At 42.3% G+C, this 25,108-nt stretch overlaps 1 long non-coding RNA gene across 2 annotated transcripts in view; it reads right to left on the reverse strand.

Moving 5' to 3' along the window:
* The window catches only part of LOC105200727, a 35,091-nt gene that overhangs the window by 5,690 nt on the left and 4,293 nt on the right, over positions 1–25,108 (reverse strand). The window lies entirely within an intron of this gene.

The following is a 25,108-nucleotide window of genomic DNA, read 5'->3' on the forward strand; positions in this document are numbered from 1 at the left end:
GAGGGGAGTGCACACGGATCGCTGAATGAACGTTTTCAAGCGTGCAGATATCGAGAAAAATTTTGTGATTTATCACAATTGTATTAAATTTCAATAAATAGATAAATTTTTATGTAGAAAAAAGATGTAACTGATTTGAATTAATATCAAAGTATTTTAACATCTAGAGCATAGGCATGAATTTTTTACATGATCTAGTATAAACGTAGGAATATTAATAATTTTTATTTGTGTGACTTATCGGAGATTTATCGCAGGGAAAGGAGAAAAGTACTTCTCTGACGCCCAAATAGAATAAAATATAAGAAAACTATTTCCGCGTGGGTGACTGAATAATCGCGGCACTAAGGTTCACACTGACTGAAAAGATCGCCTGTGACACTTTTTACTTCTTTTCCATTATACCTGGTCACGCTGTAGTAAAAGAGGCAATTTGTATCAGTAAAAGGGTCTACAAAGAGTTCTTTTCTTATTGTTTAAATGGAGATTGATATTATCAACTTACAATAATTTATAAAATTTGATAATCGTATTAGAGCGAAAATTATATAGTTAACGTTGTTTAATCCTACGCAGATTTAAAAAAAAGATATTTAATGTAAAATGAAGGATGCAGGCACGCTGCTTAACTCGGAGATCCCATCATTCGCCTCAGGTCGAAGAGTCGATAATTCCTGGCGAAGGTGTCCGTGATGAAGCGAGGCCTCCCTCGGAAGGAAGGATGTCACGAGATAAGGTAGGTGAAATTCCTCCATCACGAAACACGCAGGTAAAACAGAAGAGTGGAATCACTCGAGAACGATCAGAACGGAAAGCGTGTGTTACGAGTTAAGGGTAGATGCGCAGGAAGAGATAAAGTGTCGCCGAAGGCGCCCCTTTTCGTACGTTAGGTGTTGGTTTAGGCAAGGGTTTGGAGAAATAGATAAATATCCGCCACGAAAAACAGGAAGTTCCTCTACGTGGGCGGAATCTCGTCTTTTCTTCGTGATCGATATTTGTATATTTCTTTTTACCCCGCTGCTTCATCACGCGTGAATTCACAACTCTCGAGGGTAAGTTCGTATTCCAAATGTGTCGAAGCATACATCTCAAGGAGCGGAACAACGGTGCACTCGAGCGTGACGTTTCGCAGATACCGTCGGTATCTCCTTTTCCGATTTCTTGGGAAAAGGACAGGAAGAAAAACTCGCGGAATTATCTTAAGTGGAGAAAACGCTTCGAGAATATTTTAAGTCGTTACCGGTGGCACTTGAAAGTTTCCGGGCACTCGAGGGCTGCGAAGCCATTATCGACTTGACGCACTCTAAAAGACTCATCTGCGATTTGTCACCAACGTCGCGAGGCACGCGATTGTAGAGATTGTGTCCTGGTTAGTGTTTTCTGTATATTAATAATAAATTTAAAGAAATAAGGAAAGACAGTAGATTTCTTGCAAATATATGGTACATTAGCGAAAGTTTTTATCAAATTTTATAATCTAGTCTATTTTAGCTCAAGACTTTTTATCCATTCCTTGAATTTATGAGGAGGCCCTGTTTCGGTTCAACAGGATGCGCGTGAGATCTTTCCGGGTGTCAAGTGACTGACCAAAATGCACGTAGAAAACTGACCTTCCTTTCGAGAGTCATCAGTACCGTCCATTATAACGCTGCCAGCAGGAAGAAAGTAAAGTAGCAACGAGGAAATAAGTGGACTAAGCGGATACGAATAGCTTGATTGATGAAAAATTCGATCGCACTATGCATCTAGCAGAAAATCACTAAGAGAGATTAAATTGCTGCCTCTATACATCAAGAATTGTCATGGAAGTCGCCAATCTGCCTGTCACGAAATGAATGACGAAGTTAGCTTACGGCGGAGGATATGAAATGAGCAGAGCTGTATTTGCACTTCAACATATATCCAATAACGTAACTTTATTCGCTAGACGATTTGTTAGTTAAATAACACATTGCATATATTAGTTACAACTTTTTATTATTATTATACAATAGTTATTACGGAACTATGATTTTAAAAGAAAACTTTATGTTTTTGTTCACATATTTTGGAATAAACCAAATTGAAACGAAATTCGGCATGACAACGCATTTGGCATGAATTACGATTATTCGCACTCGATGACATTTCGCCTTCGTTTACGATGTCCATCCGCACCTGATAAAAGATTCTTATAGCGAATGACTCATCAGTAAGATGGTTTACGTCCTCTTCGAAAAAAAGTGCCTTCCTAATTTAAACTGGTTGTGCCTACATTCTCTTTCATCCGGCCGTAAAATCTTGGCACAGCCTATCGACAGTGTTATTGAAAAGCACTAATAATAAAACATTCTGATAAACTCGGAGCGCCTGCCGTTGCAGTTTGACGCAGGGTAAATGTCTTGTAGATGTTGATCTTATAGTCATGAAGCTAACTATTTAAGTCACGGACATTTTTGTGTAACTAATTGGTTATTTATATTATATAATCGATCAATTACCACAAGAATTTCTATTAAAACGAAAAAGAATTAGTAAGCGATTTTTTTAGATTTTTTCGCAAAATCATCGTTTTGTTCTTGTTTTGCCAATTTACTTTGCATGTATTATCTTATTTGTTAATTACGATCTTATTATATTGAAATATAAATGCTATATATACAATTATATAATACACATATTAATTATGGTTATATACATTATATATATATAAATGTACAATTTTTAAATATTGTTAAAAAAAGATTAAAATTGGTTAAGATTTTATCTTGTAATGTCCGTTGCAGAGATGTCAGATGTGTGTGATGTATTAGGAGAAAGAGGAGCGACACAATGTTCTCCCGAGACACCGTGCTAACTATCAGAACGAGCGGACCATTGTCATTATTTTTTGCATTTCGCACATTTTGCATAGTGTCAGCACGCGTGGTCTCTCCTTCCTCACCTGTCCCCCAATTAAAATCCCGGCGAATCGCCGTAATTTACATCGTGGTACTGGCTAATAAATTGACTACACATCCGCGAGCTGTAGCGGACGATTTGTAAAACGAGCGTATTGCATCAGGCGCGCGGGATATCTTGTACATAGGGGACCGATACGATTATCGAGCCCGAATTTAACGAGCGCGACGCCAAGATGGGATCTCACTCCCGGTGGAGCCTGTCTAAGTGATCTCGGGACGAGCAGATAGGAATGGGAAATAAAGAGCGCGCGGATAATCGCGGCACTTAGTACCGTTCTCCTGATCACGGAATCGACCGTGACGAGAGTGCGGGCAGGTGGAACCGAAATCTTACGAAAAATCCCGAGACCGTAAAGATAGACTTTTATCGTGTCTCTTGGGCGAGCATTCGTCCCCTGAGTGGCGTTTATCTCGTGGGCCTCTCGGTAATGCCTGTAACTTAACACTGTCCCCAGGAGAGAGACTGATAGCGATGCCGCGCCCGACCGATCCTCTCACAGGGTGTATCCTCTCGGCTTCTTCGGGGAATCGGCCGAGGGAAGTTCGGGGAATCGTGGATCGTGGATGTAACAGATACCTCGGGAATCCGCGCATATGCTGCTCACGAGTGCGCGTCCACTCAAATTTAAATGCGTCGGCCCGGCGAGTATCGGGGAGACAGGTCACGTTCGTGAAGAATCCCTTCTTTCGAGTACGCCTCTGCTTGAATTTGAACGATTGCGTGTCGTTAAAAAGGTGGAAAACAACATTGCGATATCAGTCACGGTGCATGCTGAGAGTGTCGGCTTAGAAGTTTCTCAAAGAGATGTATTTTAAATGAAAATAGAGCGGCATGAGAAAGAGAGAGTCTCGCCTTTTTGCTGGAAACGATTTTAGAGGCGAACTGTTTTCGTCTAAGAAGGTGGATTCGAAATTTTAGCATATCGCCTTTTGTGCATCGTCGAAAAAATCGCGCTCGTGGCATATATTAATGTGCTAAGTCTCGTATCTTATATTCGTGCGCGAGAAAAATAGCCTTTGAAGAAAAGAAATCTATTTAAGTCTATTTAGGTCGACGAGTTAAACATCACGAGAGCCATTTACTATTCTAAAAAGAGCTTGGGAGAGAGACTTAGGGACAAAAGTTCACGATTTAAATTTCGCGGTGCATCTTTTGCGTTTCGTGCGAGACCAGAATGAGTTGAAAGAGAGCGAGGCTCGTGCTCGTGCCTTCCGGCAGATATCCGTTTCGACCGTCTTGTTGGAGACGTCAAAAGAAGTGCAGATGTTGCACAAGCATTCTTCAGTGACGCATGCCGCCCGATTCTTCTCGTTAAGACAAAAGGGCTGTGGTACATTGCGGAGTCTTCTTTCTCGTGCGGGCAGCACATTTTATGCGTCGCTATATGCAACACGTATTGCCTATTGGATGTCCATCTGTCGTTGACAATAGCCTTCTCGCTGACAGTACGGGAGGCGAACCAACCGGCACTCCTTATACGGCACTCCGCGGTAAGTTCGTATAATAAATGAAAGTCTCCCGCATGCAAATCGAGCGCCATGGCCGATTAAAGAAATTTGATTTTGACGAGATCTTAACTCACCGTACTAAATCGTTCCGTTTCTCTTAACTTCTTGGCGGATTTATTTTTATTTTTTAATGCCATTTTATCCTACCTGAAGGATCAAGTACCCATACGCTCGATGATTACACTTTTGTTCCTCCATTGTTTGAAACTTACGCGTCAACATCTGTGAAGATTAAACGCCATTCGGCAACCGGTGGTCGGTGGAGTCGATGCTTTCTAATGACGGAAGCGGAATCGTGAATCTCCGATGCGCAGCCGCATCTCGTAATTGCGGCGATATTTAACGGGATGCCTCTAAGTAATGGTTTCTTTAGAAAAAGTCGACGATGCAATAATTTACGAATTACAAATTCAACGCGAAGCCACAGAGAGACCGAACCTCTGTCTCATAAGCCACGATATTTCAACGGAGAGGAACGCCGGCTCCAGGGTATCACATCACCCTGCGTGAATAAATCGCCGTCGGGAAGATCTTTCATCAACTTTAATTCTCTCGATTCTTTCCGACAGTCCGAGCTCGCCCGCAGAAATGATATCTTGCGTGATTAAGCTCCTCGCGCCGGAGTTTTTTCTTCAAAGGCAATAAACATGCCGTGATTGTACAGAAATGTATTCCCACTTTTTTTTACAACATTAATTTTTTAACTCAATTTAACAAACTTAATGAAAAATAAGAAATTAATATTGCAATTAATTTTTAATTTTATTATTTATTCTATTGTGTTGCAGTAAATATAGAAGATTTAATAGTTTGCGACTTAGGACCGTCGCTAATAATTTAGAGGTTGACCCGTTGATCCTAAGATCGTTGGATTGTCTCATCTTTGAAAAATATTGAACGTTTCTTTTATGAGAAGATTAGGCTGTGGAGCCAAAAGCCTTTGTTAATTTTTGGAGCTGCGATAAACTAGTCTGGGGAAGAGCTCAAATTTGGTTGGATTTCGATGGCATCATCCTCACAGCCACGCGCAGGATTTCGAAGCGTAAATTTCGTCTATCTGATCTGTAAAATCCCTCCGTCTTCTCTCGGTATTTTGTTGTCGCGTGCGCGTTCCCGTAGACACGTAAAAGAATTGTCGTTTAAAAATACAGTGTGTTCCCGTGAATTTTAGGACGAAATATTTCCCACAGTGCTGTTCACATATTTAAACCTGTTTCTTCCGCCAAAGAATGTATCATATTGAGTATCATAATAAACATATCTTACTATTATATTTCGTGCGATGTATGATATAAGCCTTAGGCTCAAATATATTTCAGATTTGGAAATTTTTATGTATATCCCTCCATATTAAATTATCTGAAGATTAATTGTAAATTATTAGCAAAGAGAGGCAGAGAATTTTTGTTCATAGTAAAAGTCAGTTCAAGATAAAAATTGAAGAATTATAGAGCCTGCTTACGTAAGAAATTATGTAAATTAAATATCATGATAATTCAGGAAAATACTACGTTCGGAAATCAGAGAGAAGTCCATAATGCCGCGCTTTATGCAAAGACACGCAGACGATCGCGCGCGCTCGCACGCACAATGTAACGATGCAAATTGCGGACGGTCCGGGACAAAAGTGTTTACTCGTGCGATTTGCGGTCGGTGCGGCTCCCGAGGCAGCGGATTTCAATTACGAGTCTTCAGCGACTGACGCGCGCGCTTCTCTTGACCTGGCCGGTAGCTCATTCAAAATTCGGTAGCTGCCAGTGTGCGCTTCCCGGTAATGAAACATTTGCAGCACACCGCAAATTGCCCCTCGCCTCGCCATGCAAGAACCCAAGTGCTTCCGACCGTCCGCTTACATCTCTCTTTCCTTTCTGCCCACGTTCAACCCTTCCTTTGTCCCTCCGTCCACCCGCAGTTACTTTTTCGCTCTTTCTTTCTCCCTGCGCGCCAGCGAAAGCGCATCTTCGACACGTACGCTCCGGCACTTCGCGGCTACTGCAATTCCGTGTGCAATTATTGGTTCTTGCCGCTGCAAAATTCGTTTGAGAAGGCGGCTGGGCTCAACTCATATTTTTTTTTTTTTATTCTTATCTTCCAAACCGTAAATTCTAGGGAAGCGGTGAGATAACTACTGCAGTTTCCCACGATAGATGCCTTATTACTCTGATGATGTATGTCGCCATTCTCGTAAACTTATAGAAGAAATAAATTGCACAAAGACTCTTACGATTTAAATCCCGCGGCCGAATGACACCGTGAGCTTAACATTCCACGCTAAGATAATTTTCCAAGTAGCATATACTCTGTCTCGAATACTTGAAAATTTATTTTTACACTACGTTCGTAACGTAGAAAGCAAAAGATTTTAGAGAGAGAGAGAGAGAGAAGGAGAGAGGACATGGTTTCGCATCGAAGCTTAATGTTGTCGTAAAATAATATTGCAGTGGAAATTTGTGTTTGTCCACGATTTAGGACTTTGTTTCATGGGTCTATAAATTCGGCGCGTCTGACATTCCGCGAATCACGTGTGTCACCGTGGAAATTCAATTCTTAATTAACCCATCGCGAGACGGTGGCATAAATCCGCGCGAATTTAGTGTTCCCAGCTGATCGTAACTTACGGCGCTCAACAACTTTTAAAATCTCGCGAAACGAGTTAATAACTACCGCGCATGGTTTCAGGTCGTCGACTCGCGACTGGGTGGATCCGAGGGACCACTTTCAGCGGGCGATAACGACGAAATCACGAGCGTGATTCTCGTTTCCGCGCGGAGTCCCTTTACTGGATCGGCTAACGTTCCCATGGGAGAGCGTGGTAGTTGTAACCCAGCGACACACCAGGCACTCCGCAAGACCAGGTGTAACGTTGGAACGGCATTCCACGTTGCAACTGATGCGCGGCGCCGGGCAACGATCGTTGCACACGACCCCCGCGAGAGCGAGAAACACGATAACGCGAAGCTGAAAGTTAGAGAGATATGTGCAATGCATATTCGTGTCAGCGTCGTCGCTGATAAACTTTTTAAACTTAAAATAACTCTCAGGAATTGTTATTACGTTAACGCGATTAAAAATTATAATCATACGAACAGTAAATACATACATATTTTTAAAAGTTTAATTTTTTTCGAATTAGAGCAATAATTACAGTAGACAACATATTGCTAATTCCTAAGGGAATTATAAAAATATTGAATTTTTTCTACATAGTCGTCGTTAAATCGACGTTGCTTTAGTCGTCCATAAATTTATTATCGTTGGAGCTTACTGCTCGACTTCCTTCTTGTTCCTCTCGATGAGTTAATAAACCGAGCGGCATCCGTGGCTTAGCACGATCGATGCGTCATCGGCCGTTAAGTGCGATTAATCGTGAGCGCGATCGGGCATGCTCGATCGTCTGGTTCAGGGCTCGAACTGGGTCTCTTCAACATTCATAACATTTCTTGTATACGCTGGCGATGGACGCAGCGTCAGAATAATAGCTTTTATATGGTTATAAAATTGATAATGCGCGTTCTTCGATGATGTAAAATGAGATATTAAAATTTATGATATATAAAAAATTATTAATGTTGAATTATCAGACAACCATATTGTATATTGTCGGTAAGTCGATTAGTGAAAGCAGAATACATGCAAAGTTTTATAATCCAGATTTTAATGTATAGAAAGAATGGAACGACTTATTTATATTTTCTCTGTACGTATGCTGATGAAATCATTACATATTTAATTTAATATTTTTAATTCAATACGTTAGGTTAACCTAAAAAAATTTGGGACTTTTATTGTATAATAAAATGCAAAACTGCTTGCAGGAAATACTACTGATAAATTTTTATCATTGAAAGTAACGGACTGACAAAACAGAATGACGACGAAATTCCGCAAGGAAAGGTTTTGCATATCGAGAACTGTCTGCATGTATAATTTCTATTGAATTGCTAATTTCCACCGTTGAGGCAAACGATATTAGCTACTCTTTGGTATCAAGAGGAACGCATCAAGAAGGCAATGCCGTGATATCTGCCTCGAAAAAGCATTCCGCCATAACACAAGTTTAATTGGGCTCTGGCCCTGTGGCTGAGGAATCAACATTGAGTCAACGGAGGATCCCAGGATGCTTTCGGAGGGTACAATGCCGTTGTTACCACCTGGACCACCTTCGTCCAGCCGGCGCGGCGGGATAATTGCGCGATGACATATCTGCGCTTTTTGTCAGCGACGGCCACACATGGGTCGCGAGAACTTGTTCGTCGGTTGGCAATTAGACGATCGGATACAGAAGTATGCGAGTGTCGTAAAGCGAAGTGGCCTGGCACAAATCGGCCCACCGGGACTCGGATGGGCGAGCATTCGTCAAATAATTGACAAATGGATTTAATTGCTGGTCAGATTTCTTACTGCGCTACCGTCCAACGCATGTGAACGCGATGAGATACTCGTGGCGCTAATTGCTAGATAATTTAACGTCGCGGGTTGTTTTGATGTTTTCGTTTTTAATAGCTTGATAGTGGCTCTTTTCGCCGTTGGTATACACGAAAGTCGTTTTTACAAATCGCCATGTCGTTAGCTTCGATTTTTTAAGAAAATTTTATATGGTTCCTATATACGCTGTCTTATATCACATAATTAATATTCAAGAGAGACACTTTGAAATATAACGGAGTTGTGTTTACTTGGAGATTATGTATTACTTTTACATTCTTGAATTCTTTTTGGCCTGTTTATATCGTTAGCTTATTTGTCCAAGTACGTTCCGTAGCCGATTGATTAAACTGGGACGACTCAGGTTCGCCATTGCTTTATTATGCACAGGTCGAGCGTCGTTCGATTCGTTATCTCGGTATCCGCGGCTAATTTACTCTGACAAATACGGATCGTTCGTTTGTCCAGAGTACAGCTGCGCGCTCATGCAGGCCCACATCCATGCTCGCCGCGATCCACTTTAATAAAGCGCACCGATTACTCACCCGGATGTTTTAGACCGGATGGACAGCTCGGATATTAACCCTCCAGTATTATCGTGAGGGTCAACGCTGACGGCGGAGCAAGAAAGCTGCGCCTACGTGCTCGGAAAATTGTGTATTCAAATATTGTAAATATCTTTAGTTTGACGTGTGTACGCTAAAAATTTCAATATAACTCGATCTTTTATCGATCGTAAATATTACATTGCTTATTCTCTAGTAAAGAATATTGCGTAAATTCGGAAGATTAAAAAGATAAATAAAAGATAAGAAACTTTGAATTTAAATATTCATATGGCATTATGTATTCAAAGGGAGACCCTTTTTATCCTATTTCTTAAGTTCAGATGGGACGGAATTGTATGTTTCCCTGATTGAAATTCAATAAAATTCCAAACTATTAGACGTTCGGAGACCGTTTCATAACGTCTAAGAGAGCCATTCGTGTATCGTGTTTCGGTCGCTGATTTAAATTTCAGTTGTGCCACTATGCGGGAAGGGCTCTCGAATCATTAGGATCTCCATAAACGGCGAACGGCCTAACGAAGCTTCCTTAAAATACGCGATGTACGAGCAGTAACACCGCAGCACCGCAGAAAGAAGAAAGAAAGGAGGAAAGAAGAAGGAAAGGAGGAAGATCGAGGCCGAAAGTACATCTGCCGCCTATCCCATAAACGCACTTGTAAATCAAGACACGCGCGCAACCGCGAACCGCTTCGCTGGTGAGGCAGAGCCTATAGAGTCTTTGAATTATTAATACGAGCTTGCTTACTGGTCCAATCAAGTCCTCCCACCTGGCCACCTGGTCGCTCCTTGTGGTCGCTCGATGTTCTTTTAGCGATATACCATATTTGAAAGCGCGCTGTTCGGATGATCCTCGACACGATTAAGCTCTTCGGCATTTCTAAAGGAGACGGCGAAAAGGAAAAAAAGAAAAATTCAAAGCGCACCGACGAGAGCTTCGTTCTCAGACGGAAGAAAGAGCTTCGGTGTAATCCATCACTCTACGTGTGGTACGAGAGATGCGTCGTCTCTCGGCGAACGATGTGCAATTTTATTTTCCGTTGTTGAAGGGATGTTTACGGATGTCTATTAGGCGAAACAGCACAATGGACAGATCGTCGAAAGATATTCGAAAAAGTTTTTCCATTCGTGCAATAACAATTGTTTGTTCCTCTTTACTGTTTTTATAATGATACTGCTTTTATTTCCCCGTTTTGTTAATTTCCGTCCTACATCTTAAACACAGGCGGATACATACGGCGAGATCAGCTATGTTTATTGCATGCCGATTCGTTAAGCGTTTTCTCGCACACCCGTCGGCTACCGTGCTCGTAACCATCGACGAGAGACCGTGCGTGAACGTACGTCTCCCATGCGCGGGAGAACCCATGCCCGTGGCAGTGGGAGAACTTTATGGAATGGTATGGGAGGGCGTCGGGTCGGCGCGTGGGCGGCCGCAGGCAGGACGCACGTCCGAAAGCTGGAGAGAGATAGTCCGCGTGGTATGCCACGAGGCCGGGCTCGAGAGGGGAACACACGGAGGGCAGAAAACGAAAAGAAAGGCGAGAGGAACGATGGAAAGAGATAGAGAAAGAGATGGGAAAGAAGAGGGAACGAGTTGTGGAATAAGGAAGAACGATGGGGCTCCTACGTATCCACGTATGGCAAAGGATACTGTAGGAGAAAGGGAGAAGGAGAGAACGGGGATAGACGGAAAGTACCGGGCACAAGAGCTCGATCCACAGCCGGTTAGGAATAAAAGGAGTTTTATATGACGCCGTGGTTTATGGCCGTGGGTTTTATCTGATCGCATTGCCACCGGTGCGGATTTCGCAATAAATTAGACCGAGGTGTAATTAAAAGGGCACCAGTTGCCGTCGTCCCGCGACCGTCGTGTAGCCACTACCGAATGGAGAGTCTTCGCTCTTGGGAATCTTTGGCTTCTTTCGATAATCGAGAGAACAACAGACCACTGTAGAACGTCTGTTGATAATTATGCAACCATGCGGATGTTCAAGGAGATACAGCAATCGAACGATTGTACTACTGTGATAGAGGAAATAAAATTATATTCTTTTAATATAAATTTGTGTTGGACACGAAGAAATTATAACAAAAATATATATTATAAATACATTATTTATAATCGCTCTCAATTCATTTTTTAACATTTTTATTTAAATAGTGTTATTATGTCGTTAAGTTTTGCTATCGCTGAAGAAGGCTATGTGAACCGAAACGTTCAAAGTTTTTATTATAATTTTTATGGTAATTTGAATCTTGAGTTTATTATTGTAATTTGAATCTAATTGTTGCAACATCAAGTTTGTTAGTTTTTGACTTTTGTTTTAATGAACTCGGAAATGTTGTTTTAGTAACGGACTTGTTTTAATAAACTTATGTTAAACTCGGAACATTACGCTCGTTATTCGGCCAGTTTTATTAGCGTGTTTTATTGTATGTTACTAATACGAGTTTGGTTCTTTAATTAAAATTACTTTAACAAAAATACAATATATGTGACCATTTTTTGCAGGAAATACATTGTGAATGAATAAATAAAAAAACATTTCTAGTCGTATTGTGCAATAAGAATTTTTAATTAAAAATTTTTATTGCAAAAAGTAAGTTGATTATTACATCGTACATAATATACAAAAATCATAGGTAACATTAAAAATCAAAGAAACGAACGCTAAATTAATATCCATTGATGAATTGATTAAAAGCTACGGCTCTTTAAAGTTTAATTGCCATTAAGTGAAGTGAAAATCCATCTCCGTGACTAACATGCGATATTGTTCATTCGGGATGTGTAATTCAGGGATCTGATGAGTGACCGGCGCGATCAGCGATGCGATCCGGCGACTAATTTGTCCGTTCGGCAAATTGAAATTACACGTTGCTCTCACGGCGCGCCGTTTCTCTCGCACGACCGCTGAATTATTATCACGGTACAATGTGTATCCTCGAAAGGGGACGATGAGCGATTCAGGCGTTGGTAAAGATAATACCGAATGGTGTGTTCTGACTTTCTCCGCTTTCTGCACCGCATTTTTGCGAACGTCATTAATCCTCAGATATATATTATCCGTACATTTTAGCAGCGAAGTCATTATATGAGCTGATTGTTATTACGAGCATCGTGAGGACAGCCACGTGAATTTAATTATTACTTTTGAACGTTCGTGTCTGTCAAGAAATCTTTACGCTGCAGATCACGTAGTTTGCTTTCGTTAGGAGTAATATGTGCTGATGCCATATATTTATGAGAATTTGATTTAACGAAAACAAAAATAAAAGTATAACGCTAGAATCTTATTCACATACTTGTGGACACGTGCCGCATTCCCGATAATCGAAGAACAGCATAAAAACTGGTAACGGACGCAATCGTGATAGAAAGAAATATGTGTCCAGAAGCGTTTTGTGGGCAAGTTGTTCGTGACCGAAGTAACAATCGCGAGAAGTTTTTCATAAACCGCGATTTATTTTACGATCGTACCTGTCAATACGTTTTTCTTCGGGTTAGCGTCGCCGCTACGCGAGTACGCTTCCGCTTTATCCACCGTCGTGGAATCGTGACCGCAAAATAAATCTAAAGGCGCCTCGGGATCCCTCGGTCTCTCTCCTGTTCAGCCTCGCATTCTCATGGACCTTCCGCGACCTCCCCGTCTCATTCCGCGGTCTCCGTGGAATTTTTACCAATTTCTGTCCTCCGACGTTCCACGTTCATTTTCTTTACTAAAATTCCCCAAGGATCCCGACGATTCTTCTTCCTTATTTCTCCACCGTACCTTTATTGTGTTTTTACGAGATTGTCTACCATATCCTTCTCTCTCTTTCTCCCGTACACCTTTCACAGTTCCTTCATCTCTTATTTTCTTCCTCCATCCGCGATCGTCCTCCTGCCACCCGCCTGGCCTTTATTACCGCCTCCTCCATGCCCGATTCCTCCGCAGATCTATTCGTCTCTCTGTCCTCTCGCGTCCTCTTTCTTCTCTCGCCAACCCGGTGATCTCCGACGATTTCTCCGAGCGACTTCCTCCCTCTACGCCCCCGTCGAGGATCCCGGCGAGAGATAACCCTTATAAACTGGAGCATTAGTAAGGCGCGGAGCAGCTCCGTGAGAGGGTATCTGCGGATCTACACGTTGCGAGAGGGGCGCAAAGGCGTGCCACAATAAGGCCCGGTATATAAACCATATCTGCATCGTACTAGCCCTCCGCCGCAGAGCAGCGAATGTGGGGACCACCACAATGTATATCGCACGGTCATACAGATGAGAGCGTAGCATCGCCAGCCGGTCGAGTAACGTCCGAGTATATCTTCCTCCGCGCATCTTACTTATGCTCCAGCCGGGCGGGCTCGCGCAAAAATCGACGTAATTATCGGGCTCGCGCCTCCTCGGGGAAATTAAGCGAGGATCGTGTTGCATTAAGGGAGAAGTAATCCTGATGAGATCGTGATAATTAATTAATTCCACGCGATATATTAGCGCAGCAGTATTAAGATCAATAAGGCATTTTCTTATATTTTGCCATCGCTAATTTGTTTATTGCGTACGCTATTTAATGAATTCAATTTTTACACGATTCTTTTTAGTCTTGCTAAAAACATGAAATATAACAGGGTTGGCTATTTTATTTATTTATTTTTTTTTTTTAATTGAGAATGCATGACTATAGTATTGAATTTGTAAACGTCTTTGATATTAAGCCGCGGATGCAAAATTCCGAGGATGAATTTGTTCGTGTTTATAGCACCGCGACGAAAGGGGAATCTGATGGAAGGAATGCGAGGATGTTCGCGATTAAGTTGTATCAAATCCGCGATTGAGCATCTTATGCATCGCGAATTTCACCGGCCATAAATGTCCGACTCGTGGTGTTTCCCATAATCTACAAGGTTGGGCATGCGAGAGGTAAGGGACCAGCGAGAAAAACGAGGATCGATTATGGCTATCTTCAGCGAAGAGCGAAAGAGAGACGAGCGAATCAGACAGAAAAATAACCGTGAGAGGAGGAAGCAAGGCGTACGATAAAAAAGAATACGAGGGAGACACGAGGGGGTGGGAGGATAAAAAGTATAAAGTGTAAGAGTCGGAGATAGCCGACGTCCGAATAAGCAAGAGAGAAGGAATCATGTGATGGAATAAAAAATGCGAAGTTGGAGAAAGAAGAAGATGATGGAGAGGTAGAAGGAGAATGAGAGAGTAGGAGAGAGTGAGAGAGAGGGAGACAGCTGGCAAATTCCTGGCTTGTGGTCGTCGGTCCTCAACGCGCAGGAGGTATCCAGGTGTGCGGAGGTGACGCTCTACAATAACTCCTTCGGCTTTATGTTGTGGGTGGTTTATAGTTTATGTGTCCCGCGGGACAATCACGAAGCCGCGAACGATCCGGGCTCTTATTTCTACTGCTCTCGCCCTGCTCAAAAACCAACCTCCCTCTCGTTGTTTACGACAATTCGACGTCATTGTCGACGATGCGTAATCGCGCGCGTGCATACAGTGCATTCGCGACTTTGCATCTCTATGTCACCGAGATTTAAGAGATTCGTGGCAGCTTCTTCGTCTTGTCAGAATAATTTTCCACGCGAAATTATCGACGTTATCGCGACCTTTCAATGACTGTCTCGATAAATAGAGATCTCCGGCCACCTTCGTTCTTGACCAAAACTCGAACGCGCCGTCCCATTACTATCCTTTCCCCTTTAAATTACACAAATTCCGGTTTCACCGTACATTAAATTTATAATTACATCGAACCCGATTTCTCGCGTCCGATTTTCGGGGATCTAATGAGCCGCTGCCCAGCGCGCCCCCACACGTACCCTTAATTTTACTCCCTGCATCGATCATAATTACCAGGCGTGATATATGCGGTTCGCATGTATCGCAGGCAGGTGTGAGGAGTGCCCCTTGCGCAAGTGATGCAACGCGTACCTCGTGATAAATCAAACTTCGAGAAGCGGCGCGGCCCCCGGATCGATGTCCGAGATTGGCAACGTGCCAATTTTCTCCGGGAGTGAAAGCAGATTTCGAGAAGGGCCGCTTGCGCACGACGTCCGCAATGATAGGTGTGATAAATGCAATTATTTACGGTCGATTAAGAGCACTTCGACGAGCGTTTGAGCCGCCGCGGGTATCCGAAGCGGCGAGAAAATGCTTCCGATCGAAGCCCCCGATCGGAGGCGGCCGAGCTCTCTTGTGTACGAGGGCTCTGCTCGAATTTTAAGCAGATTATCTGCTCGTCCCCACTCGTAGCTGTACAGCACGGCCGCGTGGTGTATTATGAAAGCGAAATATCGCGCGTACAGCTTGATTAATATTTTAGCATATTTTAACATTCAAATTGTCGTTACGAAGTTCGCCTTCCGATTAAATTAATGGAATATGTAATATAATATTTATGGAATAATTAATGTGATAAATATGAAGCTAAATGGAATATACGTACCGTAAAGTAGAAACAATAACCCATTCAAAGCAATCGATATGTATTCAGCATTACTATTACTATTATTGTTAACTTAATATACAATGAAGCCAATTTTTTAAATTTTAATTTTTCTAATCACGAATATGACGCACAACAATATGGCACGTGTGCTATTCTCTGTATTAGCCTAACGAAGATCTCCGATCGTATCGAATCGAAGAAAAGACCATTCACGGAGCTGAAATCCTTTATTTCTTCTTGTATATCTGCTCCCGAGACTCCCTCTCGCCCCCTCTCCCTCAAGTGTAGCGTCTTCAAATTGATGCATCGCCGTGCACGAGAATATTTCACGTCGCGCGTTTTGTCCTGCGCACGAAAAAAATATTCCAGTCGCAACCCACGCACAATGCGTAGAGAAACGTGTGGCGCGAGAGATACAAAAAGAAAGGAAATCTTCGAAATAAATCACGAATCTAGGTAACAGGTGTACAGATTGCTTCACCATTCGAGTTCTTGCGTCCAGCACGGAGATTCATCTGAAACCATCCGCATATATATAGTATGTATACATTTTTTCTGAATTACCAAATACCTCGCGTACCGCCGTGGAAAATGTCCATCAGAAATCATTTTTCTTTTGATCCATAAGAGCTACGGGAACGACGGAGCTCTCCGTAACTGTTCCGAAAAACCTCGACTTTGATGTATCTCGTGCATTTGTATCGCTAAGAATATTTCGTAGTAAGTGAAAATGCTTTCATAAAAGGTTTAAACCACATTATTCATGTTATTATTAAGCTGTAGTGTGCGTGCGTACGGCTTGATTAATATGTTTATTTGTTAATGTAGTTCATGCAGACGACATAAAAAGAAAAAAAAAACACGGCACGAGGGGCAAATGAACGTGTTGGGGACCGAGGTGCGGTTCTAGGACCGGTCAAGAAGGATGGCTTTCGTGCCGAATAAAATGATATTAATTGTAAGAGCCGGCGGGGGTCGGCGGCTCTCCTCTGTCCTAGTTCACAATAAATAAATCCACAGGTCCCGGCCCCTGCGGTGTCCCAATTAATTCGATCTTATTGTAACGCGCGACGCATCCTCGGGATACGCTCTTTGTGATATCGACTTTGGTCACGGTCCCGAGTACATTATCATTCGTCGTGCGTGTCCCCTGCCCCGACGAATTTAATTAAGCCGCGAGCAACATGCTGTCGCTCCGGCTTGCACCGGCACTGGCTTGCACGAGTTCCGAGCGCGTGGAATGCGCGTGTTGGATAAATAACTTTCAAATTACACGCGTAACCATTACGACGTCGCGCGAGAGGCCTCTTATCGACCCTCCGTACGGCAAAGTCAATTTAACTTCTCTCCGCGATTTCTTGGCCACGCCAAAAAAGTTACACAAGCAGCACCGAAGCGCGCTTAAGACCGCACGAAACAGAATTAATCCCTACTAGTGTCGAGAGCTGTTGTTGGAGCAATACACAAACACACAACATACATATATACATACATACACACACACACACACATACATGTAGCTACAATTCTCGTTGATAAAATAACTCTATCTGACACGTTGCTCATTTGCTACAATTATAACGATACAACTTGAAAAATAAAGTTTTCTAGTTTAAATATTTCGAATGATAAAAATTTTGTAATATCACTTATTTACTTACAATGTATTAAATTCTTATCAAAATTTTTTTACAGATGAGATATTTTCCGTTATCTATGTAACTAAACAGGATTCTAATTATCTACATCGTTCTTTTTTTTTTAATATTTATTGTGTTACAAATCTCGCTCTACTTATATCGGTCACGCGTTCTGATTTGAAATGAAGATGAGTCGCGTCTAGTCGCATCCAGACGTACGTGTAACTTATTTAGAAATCTGAATTAAAGTGCAGGTGCGCGGAATTGTCTCAGGCCGCGGGCTACGCGCGGCAGCAACACGCATATACGCGTTTCGATCGCGATGGAATGTTGATGTAGGATAAATATCCTTGAAATTACACGCGTAATCATTACGACGTCGCCCGAGGTGAAACGCGGTAGGCGCTGTCTCGGTACGCTCTTGGTGATCATTCGTTTTACACGCGCGCAGATTGGATGGGTACAATCGGCATTTGGAGACGAAATCGGGATCGGGCCGGACGCGATGGCCGCAGGGCCCGAGAGACGAAAATGGCGCGCTGTAAAATTCGACTTTTGTTATCTAGTCAATTTACAACGCTACAAATTGGTACGGCTGATTGCTTTTTCTTAGGCAGAGACCGAAAATAATCTCGCATTTATAGGAAGATTGATGGATATCGTTAAAATAAATCGAAGATAAATCGGTAATGAGAGAGGCCAATTTCATTTCAAATATGTAGAATTATTCTTAGGTAGCAATATTAAAAATTGCTGCCTAATAATATTTTGCTGTTTATTATATATAATAACTGTAAAAAGTAATGGTGAACAAAAATAATTTAGGTTTAAAGATTTTATTTGCCGATGAGTAATTTTTTGTTAATTAGCAGATTTGAAATTATACAAGCTCTAGTTATTATCTTTTGATAATTCGACTGATTACCGTTTGGAAATAACAATCCATGTTGAACAAAAAAAAATCGATCGAATCATGAACTGATCGAGATAAAGTGATAATTACCGTTACAACCGTCGAGATACACCTTGGATTCGATGAGTGCGTTTAAGATGAAACGAGATCAATCTATGAAAGTGCAGTGCAGGTCAACTACTCGTCGACGAAGCCCTTATTATAACGTTACATCGCTATAAATACGGAGCGAAATTATAGCGAAGTAACGGCAGGTTATTACGGCGCAAGGGGTTGAGCAAATAATGTGTACTAAATATAAAATCACCGGTAGTTAAACGAGCTCGAAATTACGCACTTTAGCGCCGTTTGAAAGAAAACTTGTAGATTTGACGAGGAAAATGCAGGTATCAGTTAAATGAGAAAACCATCGACTCGCCTGTGTAACCGTTCGAAGGTGGCGGTAAGGTACGAACAATCTCGTTAGGAACGTCGAGATAAATCAACGGTTCGATGAAACCGTTTATAACGAAGTGAGATCTAACTGGAGTAACGCATCTCGCCTCTCGTATATTCTACTAGCCGCGCGGCTATCCTATTATTACGCGGGGCTGCCAGCACTCCCACGCTAAGGGGTAACCTGATCGGGGTTAATCTGACCCTGACCTGCAACACCTGCGCGCGCGCGCTATCCAACCTAATTCCAACTTTTTCCTCCCTTTCCCCCTCTCGGTTGGTTCGCTTCGCGTCTCGGGCTGCGTTGTCCCGAGGCGGGAGATAAGAGCGAAAGATAGAAATGTTTTTTCTCTTGAGATTACCACTCTAACGAAGACTCGCGTCGGACCCATGTTCGATGTCTCGTATATTTATGCTACGAAAAGTATATTAATGAATTTCCAATATCATTAATATGAAAATGAACGTTTATCCTTCGAAGAAATGGTAGGATCGAATAGCTATCGAATAATAAATGTGAGGATACTGCTCTATTTTTATTATAAAAATTAAAAGAATATATTTAAATCTTCACTTTTATATTTTTATTCCAGACACGCTATGCAAAACTTTTTATAATGAATTTGCGTGGAGTTTATCGAAAGATGCGATGTGCGTGTCTCCCCGTTCCATCCAGAGTTTGTCTCGTATCAAGACCCGTAGATAGATAAGCTTTATAGGGGCGGGTTGAGGACGGGAGAGAGAAAGAGAGAGGATCGAAAAAGGATTCGAGCCTCCGGTATTCCGGGCTAAAGTTGCGGCAGGTACGCGCTCGACGCTCGCGATCATAAATCCTGAATGCCGCCGATGGGGTGGGTAGTATCATGGTTTTATAAGGGTATATAAAAAAAGGAAAGCGTTATGGGAAATGTCCTATCGGGAGGCGGCGCGGGCAGGTGCGCCGGCCATATAAGGTTAAAAGGCCATACGAAGTCGACTCTTGCTTCGTATAGCACGATAAACGCGGTGCGCGCGATTCGCTCGTGCCTCGCCCAACTTCTACATGAGGAGTTATTACGTACGCCTACGCCTCCGGGCTCGGCCGCAGGAAACACGAAGCGAGGACTCGGGTGACCACGAGGGGCAAGAGGGTTTGTTTTTTGGTGCGTATCTACGGAAATTGAACGTCGAGAGCCGGCGACTAGCTAGAGAGCCGTTAAGTTGTAAATCTTGAGTGCGCGGTGAATTGCTCTTAGGTTCTTTGATTGTCGATACGTATACACGATGGACGTAGGATAGTGAAAACAAGAATCCTTTATATATAGGGAATTATTTATATTCTGCACGAATAATTTTGACAAAAACTGTACGCGAAATTCCATGCAATTTTTTCCCACAATAAAATTAAAATATGATTATAAAACGAAATATGTATTTTTATTATTGAATTATTTGTCCGTATAATTTAATTACATTTTAATAAGAGAATCTCGTATTTGTAATTATAAATTATTTCTATTATTATATATTCATGTAATCGTGGCATGTGATTGTACAATTAATCGAAGATTCAGCGTATGCTAATTAACATCGCCTTTTAACTCGGTGCGATACGCCGGAATGCGTATGCGTCGTGTCAATACGTTCCGACGTTTAATCTTCTCCCCGAGAGTGACATTATTAGTCGCAAATGAGTGAGACTTGCTCGGCGAATGGCTACAAATTAACTATGTCTGCCGGTTAAGTGGTCGCCGCTAATTACGACGTATACGTCAATGCGCTTGGTAATTATGCCCCGTTGCAGCCGTACACAGGCCGGTCCTGTTTTTTTCGCGAGAGCACCGTGACTAATAATGCAAGATCGAAAAATCGTGGTATCGATCGGCCTCTTCGGGATATACCGAGGCCGAACTCCCATAGGGTGCCGTCGAAGGACGGTCCACCCGCTGATCTGTACCTGTGTTCTTTTAATTGGAACCAGAACCGAATCGCCGATCGGCTGCAGGTGAATCGCAACGATTTGTATCACTGGCAGATCATTACTCATCCGTCTTCGCGCGCGGCGAATTATAGCGAGTCGCCATTGTAACGAATAGGAAAGAATCGAATCCGTTCCCCACGGGAGGAAGCGAAAAAGTTTTTCTTCGTTATCTGCCCACACGTGGAAGGAACGCGTAGTTCTTCTCATTTTGCCGCGGGAGAGATCGCCTCTTCGTCAGCCCTTTTGTTTAATCTACGACTGTTCCACTGGCGAGAGAGCGAGCCAGCAAATAAGCTGACTAACGTCAAGATTAATATAATACATCGTTTCGAATTAGCCCTTCGATATAACGAGATTTTGCTTTTTTATCTCTTTTATTACACTTTGTTCACGCTGCTTTTATTCGTTTGCTTTTCGACGGACGTCGCTGCGTCGTTGGTCCGCTAACGATCCAGTTAGTGAAACAGCCGTGCCAGGGATATTTCCCTTCTGGCATATCGATTCACGTGGCGCGGGGTTACAGATGTTTCAGCAAGTGTTCGAGCGGGTTCAGGTGGTGACGGTCGATCGGTTGTTGCACGTGCTGGCCGGAAGCGGAAACGTGTTGTGAGAACGACGAAAGCCACAAGTGGTATAGGACTAAGTCTAATGATGCGCATATAAATGCGGGATGTGTGCAAAGTTGAGATGACACATGTAGATAACGGAAGGATGTGACTGGCATTGATATTAACGTCGAAAATGAACGTTAAAGAATTATTAGCTGATATCTTGTCAGGTTTCGTTATTAACGAAGTAGCATAAGAAATTCTCGAGCGTCAAGATGTCTCAGATTCTTTGTATTTTTCCTTCTATGAAATCTCTGATTATTTTAATACAAAGAACTTATAATTGTTTTTTATTATTTGTGCGCAATATGTTATTTACTCTCGCTATAACCGGTATAATTGTCTTCGCGATGTGAAACGTTGTTTCTACGGAAAGACTATTATTGCTAATTTAACGATAAATTTCTACTCACAATTCTTTCGCGGAAATAATGGAAGGAATTAATATGTTTCATTGTCGTGTGATATTCTACGATTCCTGGATTCAAAGGAATCTTTACGTGATGTGAAAGAATTGTTTTTTTTTAATTCTTTTTCCTTTTTAACTGCAAGATGACGCCTATATGTATACGTGTAATGATTTTAAGAAAAATTGCGACAGCATCACTTTCGCTTTTTGTGCCTGTTGATTCCATAATATAATCGGCGTTATATAAATACTAATCACTCGCATTAACGTTATTCGTTTAATTATTATCTATTTAATGGCCGACGACTGAAATCAAATATATTTTTAGAATGATTTTCTTCGCTAATTGTAATTAATGTATCTGACAGGACATAAATTTATTCTATTTTTAACAAAACGTTGATCGTACTTCACTTCGGAGACTCTTATCTTCTACGCTTCGTAAAGATCTTTATATTGCGAAATGTTTTAGTTGTAGTTAAATATTGACTGCAGATAAACGTTTAAATATATAGCACCTATCTCGGAATTAAAAGTCGTTTAGTAAATATTTAAACAGTACGAAAAGCCTCTCGTCCACGTGTCGTTCTATCGGTATCAGTGTCATAAAGTCTGTTCGAAACGGAAAAAAAAGAGAGTCAACGTAAAGCTTTTTTGCCAGATGCACATGGCTGCCCGGATTCGGATCCACTGTACCAATTCGAAGGGTCTGCCGAGAGTTTTAGGTGCTTATATCGATACCCAGATGCGTTCCTCGGACATTTCCTGCGTTATCTGCACGATTGCATGATCCGAAGCTGTTAGCCGGAACGTATTCATAAATATTTCTTTTCATGTTTGCTATTCATTTTATGAGCACCTCGCACTCCTAAATTGTTGCAGCCAATGAAAAAATCAATTTTATCGATGTTGAGCGAATGTTTTGCGCACTAACACCAACTTTAATCGATTAAATCTAGATCATTTTCCAATAATTAAATTGTTTTACGAGTTTCACGAATGATCGTCAGTAATTGATAGTTTATATAGTCACATAATATCGCCGTTTAAAATTTTCGTAAAAATAACAAAGAAATCTTGACCATATCGGAAACTTTCGGTTCATGAAGTTATCTCGTAAGTACCATAAACCTGTAATTCTATTTTAGCCTTCCGCGATATTATGTGCCATTTAACTTTCTCGAATCGCGTTAAAATCGGCGCGTTATCTTAGATCGAGGAGGCCGCATTTTACGAACGAACGCGAACGGACGATGTCGGCCCTTTCCAACATTATTACTATTATTACTTATATACACCGGCGCGGTGTGCATTTAATGGAATTCCGGTCTTTACGACCGCCCGAGGAAATCGTATCCCCGAGTCACTTTACATCCGGCTGTAAACCGCGACGGATGCGTCGCGATCCCTCGCGCGCTGCCGAATAACGAGTAAATTTTACGCGCATCTTTAATGACGCCGCTTTCCATTAACAAGTCATAATTGGCGCTTTATCGATCGCTATCGCGCATTCGTCGCCACCTTATCTCACGCACGAGCGCGGATTGACGTAAAAAGGCCACGAAAATCTTTAGTCGGGTAGGAGGTCGATTTAGCACCTTTATTACGGGCAGTAAATAAATAATTAAGATTTTTTTTTGCACGAACACAAATGCTATCTGTTGCCCTGTTAATAGCTCGCGGCTCCGTGAATAGCGGCGGCTTTACGATTCACTCGCGAGTTAACCGCGACTGTTAACAGAGGCTCGCAATGAGTATTAACGGCGCATAATATCTCAGAAAGGGCGGTACCGCAACAACCGATGGCTATCGGTGTTTCATGCTGAAATTCACGTACCGCGATGAACGAGACTGCTACTTGTTACGAGAGAAAAATGTTGTCGGCTAACCAGTTATCTAATGTTCATAAAAGACATAATACATTTTTTATCAATTGTTATTATATTAAAATTAAATAATGAAATTTATAATGATTACGTAAGAAAGATTGATACAAATTTAAGTTATATTATTTGTATCGAGAAACTGCTTCTTTCAAATTCTTTTCCTTACGCGAACTCTTCACAATCGCGATCGAAGCTGTAAGTTATTGTTATGCTTCTATTAGCGAGCCTTTCGCTCGTCGCTCGTGAACGTAAGCATCCGCCTACAGATCGAAGAAATTTTTCTCGAGATGCGATCATGTTGTTACCGAGTCGTAATCACCTCTCGCGAGTGTCAATCACCTACAGCGGCTGTATTTATCATATCGGCAGTCTTCCGCTAACGCCTCCGCGTGGCAGCCTGCGTTTTGCCAGTCGACGTTCGTCGTCCACGTGCCGCCATCGACGACGTCATATCCGCGCAAGGAAGCAAATCTGAATGGCTAATTATGGGGACAATGATGCGGAACTTGACGGAGACCGGAAGGAGACGGGAAACTCTTTTCGATGACACGCTCGCGACGAGACTCTCTTCCGCATCGCAATTATGGCGAGCGGATCTTTCGTTACCGGACGATCGATCACTGCGCGCAATAATAATAAATGAGGATTTGTTCGATTAATCGGCTTTTATTGACAACAGGGCGAAATGACGCTTTTTTCAAGAAGCGATTAATTATATTTAGTTGCTGTATAAATTTTTGCTTCTCCAGTCGCGAAGACGCAAGCCATAGTTGGCAGGTTATCGGCATGGAGGGCGAAATGGGAGGATTACATCTTACGATTTGAGAATACGCGTTACCTCCCTGTAATTCCCGGGGGGTTGCCCCAAAGGGGATGGCAAGAAAAAGTAGCTACGAAAGCCCAAGACGGTAAGAGCCGTCCTCCCGCGTTGTGACGGCTTAATAATCGTACGCACGGCACACGGGCCGGTTTCAGGTGGCTCTGTGCAAATCCACGTTTTACATGGATGCATAATTACTATCATCGTGCGCTTCACGGTGCTCCAGTTCTTCGGGCGGCGAGGGTGGGAGACCGACAGGCAGCCCGGATTCTCGCGACCCGGCCGGGAACGTCAAAAAGCACCGAGACGCGAAAGGAAACCTGCAATCAGCGCGTCAAAAGGCAGAACTTTCTCCCGCCGCACATATTATTCGTACGCGTTGTTACTGCTCGCACAACGGTCTCGTTGCGCGTGTTCAAGGATGCTTGGCCATCAGAAATTTGGAGCATTGCAAGAAGAAATATTGATTCTCGTTCGGAAATGATTGAATTTTTAATGAAGGGATCATTACGCCAAATAAGCTCGATCTGCACGAAGAGTTATGAAACTAATTGT

Source organism: Solenopsis invicta, chromosome 11, assembly GCF_016802725.1.
Source record: "Solenopsis invicta isolate M01_SB chromosome 11, UNIL_Sinv_3.0, whole genome shotgun sequence".
Taxonomy (NCBI): domain Eukaryota; kingdom Metazoa; phylum Arthropoda; class Insecta; order Hymenoptera; family Formicidae; genus Solenopsis; species Solenopsis invicta.